Source organism: Athene noctua, chromosome 4, assembly GCF_965140245.1.
Source record: "Athene noctua chromosome 4, bAthNoc1.hap1.1, whole genome shotgun sequence".
NCBI lineage: Eukaryota > Metazoa > Chordata > Aves > Strigiformes > Strigidae > Athene > Athene noctua.
The window spans coordinates 68,808,790-68,822,057 of record NC_134040.1 but is presented as its reverse complement, the minus strand read 5'-3'; the positions used below and the strand labels follow the sequence as shown (position 1 = coordinate 68,822,057).

Here is a 13,268-nt window from a genome sequence, read left to right as displayed (position 1 = left end):
TTTGAAAAATACAATTTTGAACTTCTTCTTCCAGCGCAAAACTTCCTTAGGTAATGAAATCTCCTTCATCCACATTTCCATCTATCTCACAGCTCCTTTCATTGATGGAGGAAACCTGCAACTTATTCACCAGACTTCCTTGTCAAAACTGGAACAACATATACATTGCCTTTTTGAGTTACTGCTAAACTGTCATTAATCACCAATTCCACATTTTCATGTTTGGTATTCATATATTTATGTGTGGGGAAAAAAAAATGGTGTTTAATAGCTTTAGGAAAATCTACTTTAGGTTGATTTCTCTTAAAACTGTTTCTCTACTCTTTCTGACCTCTCCTAACATTTCTTCAGATAACCAGTCCCATTATTTCAGGTATTTCTGGTAATCTCTTCTTCACTTATTTCAGAATACTCCTAATATGAGTATTCCACCAATGGGGACTGGAGCAAAGGCTTTTAATAAAAATCTCTGTCAGGTATAACTTCTTTGCTCAAAGAAATCTCCTGGTCTCCTCCAAATTCAAGACTCTGCATTCCTCCAACTCTAATTAGTTCCCACAGGTGACATCCACACTGCTAAACAAAATGCCCAAAAATATTCCTGTGCGCTCAAGCTAACAAGCTCGCAATAGCCTCTGTTTATTACAGCAACATTTCCCTAGATGCTAAAATACTGCGACAACTTACAAAATGCTGAATCGGAATGATCACTGGGACATTCTCATCCCTAAAACTGCCCCTAGGAATTGTATGGGAGCATGCTTCGTTGGCACCAGCCAACAGTGCACCAGGGACTGCTATACCAGTTTAATAAGACAGATGATGAGTCTGGTGCCTGGGAACATGAAAGGCACTACTGGATGTATCAGTATGGAGCCCAGACGTGATGTGTCACAGTTTGAATGACAGACCCTTAACTATATGGATACTTTTGTTTATCCCTACACTAAATTTATACCGAATCAACTCATAATCATCCAGTACAAGGTCACTCTCTACAAGCTAGTATTCTCAGAGATTTCATTACTTACTAAAATCATTGCTTGACAATCATCACCTAATAGCGATTCAATGATCCTGGAGATGCCCCATGGGTTACCCAATGGTAATCTGGATATTTTCATTCATTAGACTAGCACTTTTATATCCTAGACATGTTTTAACCTTTATGCATTTAAAGCCTTTTTCTTCTGTCCCCTTCTGTCTCATGTCACAATGACTGTGAAAAATAAACTCTGAAGCTGTCTCTGCCAGTCATTAGTAGCATAGATCGCCCTGTAAGGAGGATATCTTGCCATCATGTCAGTTTAACTTTATTCTTTATAAAAAGCTTTTGATTAGACTGAGAAATTTCCAGAGAACTCTTAATTGAGAAAGGTGTGTGGAGAAAAAATCTGATAAAAGGCTTATAAAGAGATTTTCACTGTTCAATTTAGATACCAGGCATACTGAATATTCAAAGATAGTTCATAGTAAAAAAACTATGCAGGATGCTTTCACCAACCTAATCTGCTTTTACGTGCCATGTCTGATGCCTGAAGTGAGGTAGTGGTTTGTTTTTTTTTTTCTAGCATAAGAAAATGGGTGATTATCTTTTCTGTTATTTTCCATGGAAGCTGCAGAGAAAAGTGAAATGGAGAAACGGACAGACAGATGGGTACAGAAAAGGTTCCAGTGTCCAATGGCTTACTCTTCTCACTCCTACATATAAATAATTGCACTTTCTGCCAGGTAATGGACCAGCCTCAGTCCTTCTTGCACTGCTGTTATGTTCTATCTTTTCATACATGGATCATTCTGCCTTTAGAACTACAATGTCCGGAAGCAGGAAATCTCTTCAACTCTGCGCCAGGGTTATTTCCCACTTCAAAGAGGACTTGTGTTCATTGAGGTCTTTTATAAAAACTGACAGTCATCCAGCCCTGCCCTATTTTATATATATATATATATATATATATGGCTTACTTGTACAGAAATACATTTTCACCAAAACTGAGAATATTGTCACTTAAGAAAAACAGGCCTTCTATGAAGCTCTACAAATTGTAACCAGTAGATAAAAATTATTCTTCCTAATAAGGTTAGACAAGGTTTTCAGGTGAATGTGACGCAGATAGTAAAGCAGTAGAACACACTGGTTTTGGAGTTTGTAAAACACCTTTTTGCTTATGTCAGCTAAACTAATTTTTCCCAAAGTGATATATATTTAGATTAAATAGATGGGTAAATAGCTTCCATCAAGAGAAATGGCAGAACACTGTACATAATTTTTATCAACAGCTCTTCTAAAGAATATCATGATTAAACCAGGTCTCAAGTTTGAATCAACTTGAAGGAACAACAGAAAGATTAACTCCATGTTTAGTGAATGCTACATAATTTATTTAATAAAGTCTTCAAATAAGCATGGAAATTACAGGCCTGACTACAATTGAATGTATCTGAAATAAGACACTTTACATGGCTGATTGAACACGAGCACACAGACAAATGGAACTGGAAAGGTTTTCAACATGGAAAGTTTAAATTTTGTGGTTCTTACTATCATTTATAACAATCACTAACATGTAAAACAACACAAAGGGCAATTCATCTTGCAGACGACATAGAAGCTTCTGAGCTAAGACATGGCAAGAAACTAATTTAAGAGCTAGTTTTCATACATCTAGGTATCATATTTGATTTCAGAACTCAAACACTATCAAAATGTACTACCTCCTCAAGTTCAGAGTAGAAACATACAAAAAATACTTATTTGGCAAAGACAGAATGATTCAGCAAGTTCCAGGCACTTGCAAAATAAGCATTTTATGTTTGCAGCTGCATGTCTCTCTGAAGGACGAGCTTCCAAAAAGAAATTAAGGAAATATTCCAAGCAGCAGCAATGCTATGCTAAATAAAATCAGTAGTATAAGATGCTCCTGCGAAAGGGTTTTCTCTTCCTCAGTTATCACCATTACAGTAAAATTTCGTTTAGCTGGAATAAGTAGTATCACCAGACGGAAGTTGAAATATATATTTCTATACCTTACTCGATTTTTCATTAGGACAATTTAGAATCAAAGATTAAAGCCTTATTATTAAACACAAACAACCAGTTTATATGTTGACACCAACACCAATGGCCTACAATGTCTCACACTTTATTTCTCCTATACCTTTGCTCATTTATCATCTCTTATCCTCAGCAGCCTAACTTACATGCTTAAATCCTCACTTAAGAGTCCCATAAATATTAAATTATTTGTAAAACACTGTACATGCCTCAAGGTTTTATATAAATTGTTGTAATTGAATGGCATAATTAATCATTAGTTAATGGCCACTGAGGGAATGTTAACAGGTTACAGACCAGGTTTCCAACACAACATACAAAGTCTGGAAGATTTAAATCTTATCAGCCATAAAGATCTCAGAGGAATTAAGATGAGAAACAGCCAAGCACCTATACATACAAATGACAGTATCTGCAGAGGGTTTCAGAAATACACCTGTGGTGTCCCATGCGTCATCTTTTTGTTCCTAAGAGGGAGAAAAACAGTGTGCAAGATGTTTCAGAAAGAAAGACAATAATGGAGGATAATTCACATTAGAATCAAGTAATAATACTATACTGTTTCTAATGACCAGGTAGGGAAATGATTTGGTGACACTTCTTTGTGACAAAAATGTCTATTATCAAAATCAGTATTTTTCAGGCACTTTGATGGTAAGACTTACGTATAAGATTAATTCTTTAGAATCTGAAATAAAACATGAGCTAAAGACTGTAAGGTGATGACTTTGATGAGGACATCTGTAGAAGATCTGTCCATGCTAGAAATTGCAAATGGTATGTCATGGTGATGGAATTCTGCAGGAGGACATGGAGCATTAATTCATGTGCATTTTGTAGTGATCCAAAAAAACCCCTGACACTGCAAGGTTTGAAGATGTAACTGAAAGGACAAAAATAGCATGCTAATTACTTTTTAAAGGAATTTCCTTTGTGCATTTCATCGCATGCTCAATACCAATACTTACATCTTTATATAGAATTCAGTCAGTTAGGGCTGATTCTGCAAAAATACCTCCATACACTCTCTTGACCTTTAGAACAGGATTGTCTACTCAAGGGAATATAATTTCAGGGCACAGAAGCCACTTAGTTTCTTCTCTCATTAAGGGATGCTCAGAGGCAAGTCATTTTTTTTAAAAGCATTTTTTTTCCCAAATATCTTTCTGCAGAGAACTCAGGAGTGCTCTGTCATATTCTGCACTACTCTTGTAAGAAATAACCTATATACATTTTTCCCCCACTGATCTCTGTGTCTGTAGCTGCACCACAAACAAAGCTGTACAAAACAAGTGAACAATCACATCCACATGGAAATGAAATCAGACAACGCATCTATTATTACATTGGGCAGTTCTACCATCTATGTACATGAACATTGGAACATTTCCCATGGTGTCCAGGTGGCTTCACTGATGCCAACCAATGTTAGAGCATGTAATAACAGAGGATGATTACAGAGAGGACTAATTTTCTTTGTTTTACAAAAGCTGTCATGAAAGGAAGACAAGTAAAAAGCTAAAACTTTTTTTTTTTAAAAAATCAAACAAAATCTCACCTAAATCCTCTTGCAACAGTTCCTCATATCTTCCTTATCTGCTACAGCATGAAGCATCCTATATTTTCAGTGAAAATAGCCAATGTCTTAAAAAAAATACTGGCTTGACTAATAATCCACATTTCCCCTCAGTAAACATATACCAATTTTAGTCAAAAGCTTTAAAAAACCAAACCCTGAAGAGTATCGCCAGCAAGGAAAGTAAAGAAAAATAATTACTCTAGTTTGTTGTTGAAATATTGACTTTAAAATACAAAGCAAGACAGCTAAAAAGAAACATAAACTCCTCATTTGGAAAGAAAATGGTATAGTTTATCCCTAGATTTGATGTTTATTCCCAGAAACTGATCTGATGTGGGCAGCCAGAACGGGACCTTGATTTAACTAAGAGGTAATTCTGGCTCGTAACAACTTCACAAAGTAGCCTGAAATAGCTAATACCTGGAAGCTAGATAGGTCTAAGCATTAAATGCCAAAGCCTACATTCAGTGTCTACACTTACCATGACACATTTCTACGATTCAGTTACACCAGAAAAATCTACTGAACCTCTTCTAACTTTCTAACTTAAATGAGAAATTAAGTTCTGGTTTATTTACTACGCAGTACCATAGATTCAAGTCATGGCTTCAAAACCCCATCCTGAGGTTTGGTTTGCATTCTCTTATCCACTGTTTTGTTGCCTATTGATTCTAGCAAGACACTGTTTTTTCTACAGATATTTAAAAAAGAAAAAAAAGAAAATAGTATCAATCAGCTGAGGTTGTCTCATTGGGCAGTTTTGCTTCATACTTCAATTACTTGTATTGCTCCTAATTTGGGTTTGTGTAAGTGATCAAAAGATACATTTAAAAAAAGTAAAAAGTTAACATAATTGTATTATTTGCATATATATTATTATACAGGTCTGAGAATGCAGAAAAATCACTTGGCAAGCCAATAATCCTCTGATTTACACAGCGTATTACAACTGCATAAAGACAGGCTGTCACATAGTATAATCTTAGCTAGCATCTTACCAAAAGAATAACACCTACATTCTCGTGATACTGTCTATTGGGAAGCTTGCATGTTTTCTTTTATAAAAATATATGATGTCATACCTCATGAAGTAGCGAGGTTTTTTTGCCCTATGAGAAAAATCTCCATAAAATTGTTCAGCCAGCCAAGAAAACTAAGCAGTTTCTCTAGTGAGGGTAAATACTGAGTTTCCTCTATGCTGAGAAAATACATGACTATTTTATATTAATGCAATTTTTCTAAAGTTACATCCTGAATTTGCCTAATATGGATGGCTGTAGTTCAGGGAAGGAAGAAAGCTTTTCAGAAAGTTTGGACATGGAAAGAAGGGGACAGCTCTCCCCCCTGGCATCATGTTCAGAGTGGAAAAATAGGGAGAAATAGTTTTTGCGTCTTGACCGTGCTAACAATTCAGTTTTGCTAGCATGAATGCAAGTGCAGTGATCCCAGGGAAGATCAGTGCATGACTGCATGTAGACAGCGGGGAGGTTCAGGCTTGGTCCTGACACCCCAGCTTCTCTGGACTTCAGGGAGGCAGGCTCCGACTGATGTGGATTACCTCACTCTCCCCAGAGCAGTCTTTGTCCCTGCGGTTTGAGAAAGATTCTTTAAGAGGTGTGAGTCACTGGACATATTCATCAGCTGAAGGATTTGGGCAACATCTCAAATCAGCAAGCAAGGTATATAACGTTACTTTTTTCCCTCAATGTGCTAAAAACTCTCCCAATGATAAAAGATCAAAAAGGAAATTACAAGCATAAACTAACAAACATCTCCTATAGAAAGCAGCTTATAACGTGGACTAAGCAGAACTGATGAACATCTCCCATATCTAATTGTGGATCTATAATGCTAAAAAAAATAAATTATGTATTTTTAGGTCCCCTAGAACAAGCAAGAGCATACAGTGAAAATGAGTGAAAACTATCCTGTGAAAAACAAGTACTTTAGGTAACTATAGTCGTCAGTATGAAGAAAACATGTCGAGTAAAGTCCTGCTCTCACTGAAGACAATGGCTTTATAAAAATAATTTATCACATGCTTTGATTTTATATTCAGAAGTTGCAAATTTAAAGAACATGGTAATGCCACAGATACAACCAATCAATAGAAATTGCCTGAAAATTGTCTGCCAAGCCTACACTGTAAGAGTGATTTCCTATAGCTTATACTACTCATTTGTCAATGTCAGTAAAAAAAAATACAAAATGTGGGCAGAATTCTGCCACAGCACCATAGATGTATATATTATTGCACAATGTTCAAAATAGGTAGTGTAGTATCCAGCTCAGTCAATGCACAGTAGTTTGTTCTGGAGGCATTTAATTCTTATAGAGGTTTTGGTTCAGAAAATCAAGTAATAACTTACAAAAAATAATGTTTTGTTTGTCCTTGTGCATGTCATGCTAGATTTAACTAAAACTGAGCCTTTCAGATCAATTATGTGGATTTTTAAATAGGTAAGACAGTGTAATCTGAAAAAATAATATCATTTGAAAAATTAAGCATATACATGCATATACTTAAACCCATCTCTGCTGCTGCAGTGAGAGGCAACACCACATGCAATCAATAGCTTAATTTGACCTTTTTGTGTAGGCCAAAGGTAGTGTGGAAGAGCCCATTTTTCTCAGAGAGGTTCTGTAGAACTTAATCCTGTCAGCGAGGACAAAGGCGATCACAGGTGTTACACCAGATTTTGAAGTTAGGGGATTGACTCTTGACTGAGTCCCATGGGGACTCATACCGTCCTATGGAAATGTAAGACTCCCTATTTATTCAAACTAAAGGTGATAAGGCACTTGCTTATGAACCTTCCTCTTGCTACTGGCCCTACTATGAATTATTGCCATAGTTATCACCACTTTTGAGTATGGTCTTATCAAACTCAGCACTAGTTTTACTATTGCATTTCCATATTTGTGTATGGATATGTATACACACATATCTAGTGGAACATCCACAATCTGCATTTTCATATACCAGCAACTCCACTTATTTGTTAACACACAGGAGCTGAAACTGAATGATAAATTCCAGCTACAGGTAACTTGTATTAGCTGCTAAGCCACGTAGTTCCAAATTTATGCAAATATTCTTCCAACAGTTTTGTGAAATTATTAAAAAGAACAGTAACAAATATAAAAGCAAGCACCTGAGTAAAAATCAGGTAGTTTGTATTATTGTATCTTTAGTCATTGTGACTGTATAAAAAATACCTACTTGTTCAAAACCAGAAAAAATATTTCTGTGAATATTCCACTATTTAGGAGTATGAGGTAACCCAAAATGTTTTTGTCACTTATAATGACACTCATAAGGAAACCAACTACTGAAAAATATTTTGTTATTTGTAAAGCACACTATTAAGTGAAAAAACTATATCTTGACCTATTTAATGACATTTTTCTCTTAACTTGGAGAACATGGTGCTGAAGGGCAGGCAGCAACAGTACAACTTGAAAACTGAGTAAAAAGTTGTCATATAAAAGCTTCCAACTATATTTTTCACAAGACTCTCTTGATGCTTCAGTAAAGCACATGCCAGGTCTCTGGGCTGTCCTCTTCTAAGACACTAGTATGTGCACACACTACAAACAGTAAATGACCCTGGAAACAGATTTTATTTTTCCACTTTAAGAACTGTTTACTATAAACTAAAACACAGAATTCTAATTTCAAAACTGCACCAACAGTGGGCTTTTAAAAGAAAAGCACCCAGTTTTGAGTATATTTTCTATCCTTAGAAAAGAGAGATAAATCTTCTCTGGTGTTTCTTTTGGATAGACCTTCAGGATTGAGGAGGGACAGAAGAATGACATGAAACTACCTCTGCAACTCAAATCTATTTCACCTTTGCCCACCTGCTTGCCTTCGGTGCATGAAAAGATGAAAAAGAGGTAGTGTGGTCCTGCACGGCTCATGGGACCCACTGGAACCCCTTTGTAACATTTCCTCCATCTCCAGATATGAACTAATTGAAGACAATTTCAAGGGGCTAGTCTAGGCACTAATGTTGAGCAGCCTTTTTCAATTCTGTAAGATACATTTTCAAAATTAGGTTTGGGATCCTTAAAGAGAATAAAACCCATTTAAATTCAAATATCACAGTCTTAAGTTGAAAGACTAGCAGGAGTAAATGCTTTAACACAAACAGGTCAGTCTGGAAAAGTCAGCATTTTTTAAAAATAATGACAAATGAAAAATGAAATGTTAACTTTTTCTCTACACCTACAGCATGTAGTAATGGTCCTTTCCTGTTGAGTGAGAGTTGCAAGTGTATTGTGAGGAATAACTTTGGGCAAATGCTATGAAGTCATTACTAGACAACTTTGTGGAATTAAGTATTTTTCTTTTAGGTGTAAAGAATTTTCTTACCACTGAGGTAAGTAAAGCACTGAGCTGTCTACAAAGGTAGCCAAATTTTCATTAGCAGTAGATGTACAAAGGAGACTGACAGAAGAACAGTGCAGTGGATGATGACACCTGAATATATTTCCCATCTTTATAAATCAGTTTCTTTAGTAGAGACATATGCAATAAGCTACAATAAACATCTTTAATGAATGCCAAATCAATTTTTGAAAATTTATAATAAGCATTACATACAGTAATTGTATTTCCTATCTGCCTACCAGACTAAAGAGTATGTATTAGAACTAACTGCATGTGGTGGGGAAAGAGGGAAAGAAAGAAAGTGCATCATGTAATATGCCCTAATAATAGGATTAGGAACTGTGGAAAGGTCTCAAGACAGGTAAAATCTGCAGGTGAGTTGGATCTGTAATTCTCAGAATTTCTGTATTGTATCTTACTATGTTCTATTTTTTCTTGCCACTTGTTTACTAAAATCGTATTTTAAAGACTTCTTATTTTCAGATAATATCAAGTCAATAAATTTTATGTTAAAGCACTACATGACTCTAAAGTTTCGACCATCAAAGTGCTATACACTAAGGAAATATCTAAAAAAAAGATACATTATGAATATGAATACAGCTACTTCAGGATACAAGGAGTTGAGACCTATCAAATGAAAGTAGGAGTTAATTAAGATTCTGTTTTGAAATTGTGATCACTTCAAGTTCCTGTAGGTCCCCAGACATTAGATGCAGACATGTTTATCAAGCTTCTTCGGGGAGGGAGGAAAGCTAGCGTTCAAGACAGAAAAAGAAACAATTTCAGAGCAAATTGACCACTGAGCTATTTGAAGCAGCCCCAAAGTTCAGAGTATTAGGAGTAGTATGAGCAGAAATTTCAGGAAGATCAATAGCAGGCACAGACTGAATGAAATGTGTCACATACGTGACACTACTGTATACAATTTCCTAACTCTACCATGTCTCATACAGGTAGATAGTACTCTATTATCTACAAAAATTGATGCTAGGGAAAATGTTCAAAGTTAAGTCCACAGTTAAGTAATTTGCTGAATTTTATTCTAAGCGCTTGATATAATTTGAACCTAATGAATCTCTCATAGCAGATTTTTGTGATCTCATGAGAGCTTGAATGAAAAGATTTAATAAACAATAAACTTTGGTACTGAGAAACAGATCTGAGTAGCCTCTAGGGATATCATGCAGAACAGCTGATGATGATTCTATTTTGCTAGTGACCACTGTATACATATAACTAACTGTACCAAATGATAGCTGAAATCATGTATTTGTATTTAAAAATATAATTATTTGTGCACAGTAATTCATGTAAAGATATTGTCTACACCTATCAGCCAAAGAGGAGGCTGATACTCCGGAAACCCACTCTGTTAAAATGTGTAATACATTTAAATAAAAGACGTTGAACCTTTCACATTGCAAACGTCTTCAGACTCTATGGTTTGCTATTACAGCAAACACTTTGTTGTACTAGATCTCTAGTAGCAACACTACTTATACCTAGAATACTTGCCATTTCTCAGGTTCTTTCTCTGCTTTGGACACATCATCAATCTGTTGAAGCAAAAAAATATTGATTCAAGCTGACAATTTTTAAGTAGAGTTACTGGATGGATACTTAGCCTACTAGCATTATCATCCTATCACACTGCCATTATAACCATGATCAAGAAGGTTACATTCCAGAAACACAATTATACTGTTGGCAAGAAAGCTACATTACTTCGTTAAGCAATAATGGAAACTACAGTAAATCTACCATTGAGTGACAAGATGATTTGGGGAAAGATTTATATTCTCCTTGTAAAACTCTTTAAGGAAATTTAATATCTGTGGGGACAAACAGGTTTGCTCTATGTAAAATCTTAGGAAAATACATTTATAATAAATAAGAAACCAGATTTCAATAATACTAAACAGACATTAAAGGTCTTTTGCCTTTTTTAAGAAGATTTTTTATGTATGATTGAAGTTTATACAACACTCCAGAAAAGCCATCATGTGTTAGATTGAAAAATAAAATCAGAAGCATTTTCTGTCATATAGGTATACATGAAAAAACGGGAACGTTAATGTCTTAGAAAGAGTATGTCCAGCTTTGTACCGTTACTCATTTAACAAAGCAGAAAATAAGATACTGTACTGTAAACAAAAAGCTACAGTAAAAGGACATTTTGAAATTTACACAAGTTTGAGTTCATAAACATTTTGGTTGCTCCATAACAGTTTTCATATAAAATGAATAAAAAACCCTTGGACAGCTTTCATCACTCTTGACTACTTTTCACTTAAATGCACACAGACATACTTTATATAGCAATATACTGATGTACTGTAACATGGATATTAAACTATGATTACTGATTTTTAACTGAGATGTGTATTAATCCAATCAATATTATCTGTAATTGAAATACTCATACATTATGTATTCCCATCATGTTGTTAAGTATAAAAACATGAAAATATAACTTTACATTATTTCAGTTATATACATCAGTTCAGGCTTGACAAAGATTTTTTTTTTACACTACAATTTTTAGAGGAATAAGCCCAGAGGTACAATAAATAGCTTTCCACTGTATACAGTAATGCAATTCTATTTTTTCCAAAAGTTTAGATTACCATTTGAATATTATTTTAGTTTGGTCATTCTAGCATTGAACATTAAAAATCAGAATGCATTCCCCAACATTCCTGATGAGGAGTAATGCACAGAACACCTATGGATTACAGATGTGTCAAGAAATGGTTTAGTTCAACTAGGGGGAAGTTACTGGTAAGTTTGACATTGAAAACAGTGTATATACCTCTCTTGCTGACCACACTGAGAGTATACACTGTGTTCACATGCTTGCAGAAACAAGCTCAGAGCTTCTACCACAAGAAGAGATTTCAAGTTTCTGATAAATGCTCTGTCTTATCCAATGTTTAGCAAACATTTTACTTCAGCCTAAGAAATGGATTCCAACTAGAACTGCAAGTCATATTTCAAACTTTATTTAAGTCCAAAATAAAGTAGAGATTTATTGATACTGCATGAGGCAATGTATCCACAATGCAGAAAAATGTAAGCTTTTCAACCAAATGTACAGAATCTTATCTACAGGGAAAGCTAGAGAAACATGATGTTGCTTTGATTTGCATTAGCATTTAAATTAATGTTATTGCACCCCTCCTAGGATTCCTTTTTGCTTTGTAAGTAGAGTTATCTTTTTTAAATACATATAATTAAAACGTATGGTAACTTCAGATAGCAAAGAATATTCATAATGATTAAGATTCAGGAAAGTTTTCTACTTTCAGCAGTACAGACTTGCATCTAATTCGAGTTATTATCAATCTTAATTCAAAAAGACATTGCCAAGGTTTTGGTTTTTTTCATAACAAAGAACTTTACCAGCTACTGCTTAGAATTACTTTTTAACACTTTGAAAATCACTTCTTTAAAGGAACATTTTGAGAACTGCGTTTGTTTCATACTTTAAAAAAATATTTAACACTATTTTACTGCTTGCCATTTATCAATTTTTACTGATAGTCTTCCTTCTCTGTACAAGTATTTATGAATGCAATTGTACAAAAGTAGAGATAGATATGAACCAAATCTTTGGATCATAAGTCCCTGCACGTCAGAGTTAAGAGGAGCTCTAAATCAGCACCTATCTGACTCCTCATGTGCTGGTATCAAGTACCACTCCAACCCTGAACAACCTTGAACTTCAGAGTTCAAAATGCATATCTGAGCATCACAGCTTGGGCTCATCTGTAGAAAAAAAACTGTTGAACAGATTCAAGTGAGCTGGGGGTGGCGACACTGCCAAACAATAAAACACTGACCGAACCTTGACAGTGTCCTTTTAGATTTCAGGCTCTTTATAACCCAACTGTAGCTAGTAAAATTAATGGAACACTTGCAAATAAAACAATAGAAAAAAGTTTATTTCAAATGTCAAGCATTGCCAAGTAATTTTATATTAACACCAAATGTTAAAGAATAGGATATACAGCAAAGTTTTAATAACAATATTAAATTACAAGATTTGAACCTTTTAATTATTATTTCTTCTCTTCTCAACATTACATATTTGGCTTTGAAAAATATGGAACTGATGCCTTAAGCCTTATTTTCATATTCCACTTCCCCGCAGTCTAGATTTCTTTTTTTGTTCTTTTTTTTTTTTTTTTGTCATATTCAACCATTATGGAAGCAAATTTATTTAAAAGCCAGTT

At 34.8% G+C, this 13,268-nt stretch overlaps 1 protein-coding gene across 9 annotated transcripts in view; it reads right to left on the bottom strand.

Moving 5' to 3' along the window:
- Window positions 1-2,390: 2,390 nt before the first annotated feature.
- GRIA2 (glutamate ionotropic receptor AMPA type subunit 2) overlaps window positions 2,391-13,268 on the bottom strand; it is a 101,219-nt gene continuing 90,341 nt past the window's right edge. For all 9 annotated transcript variants that reach the window (XM_074905670.1, XM_074905671.1, XM_074905672.1 and 6 more), the window contains one exon: window positions 2,391-13,268. This exon is cut by the window's right edge and continues 582 nt beyond it. The gene's annotated coding sequence lies outside the window, so the exon portion shown is untranslated.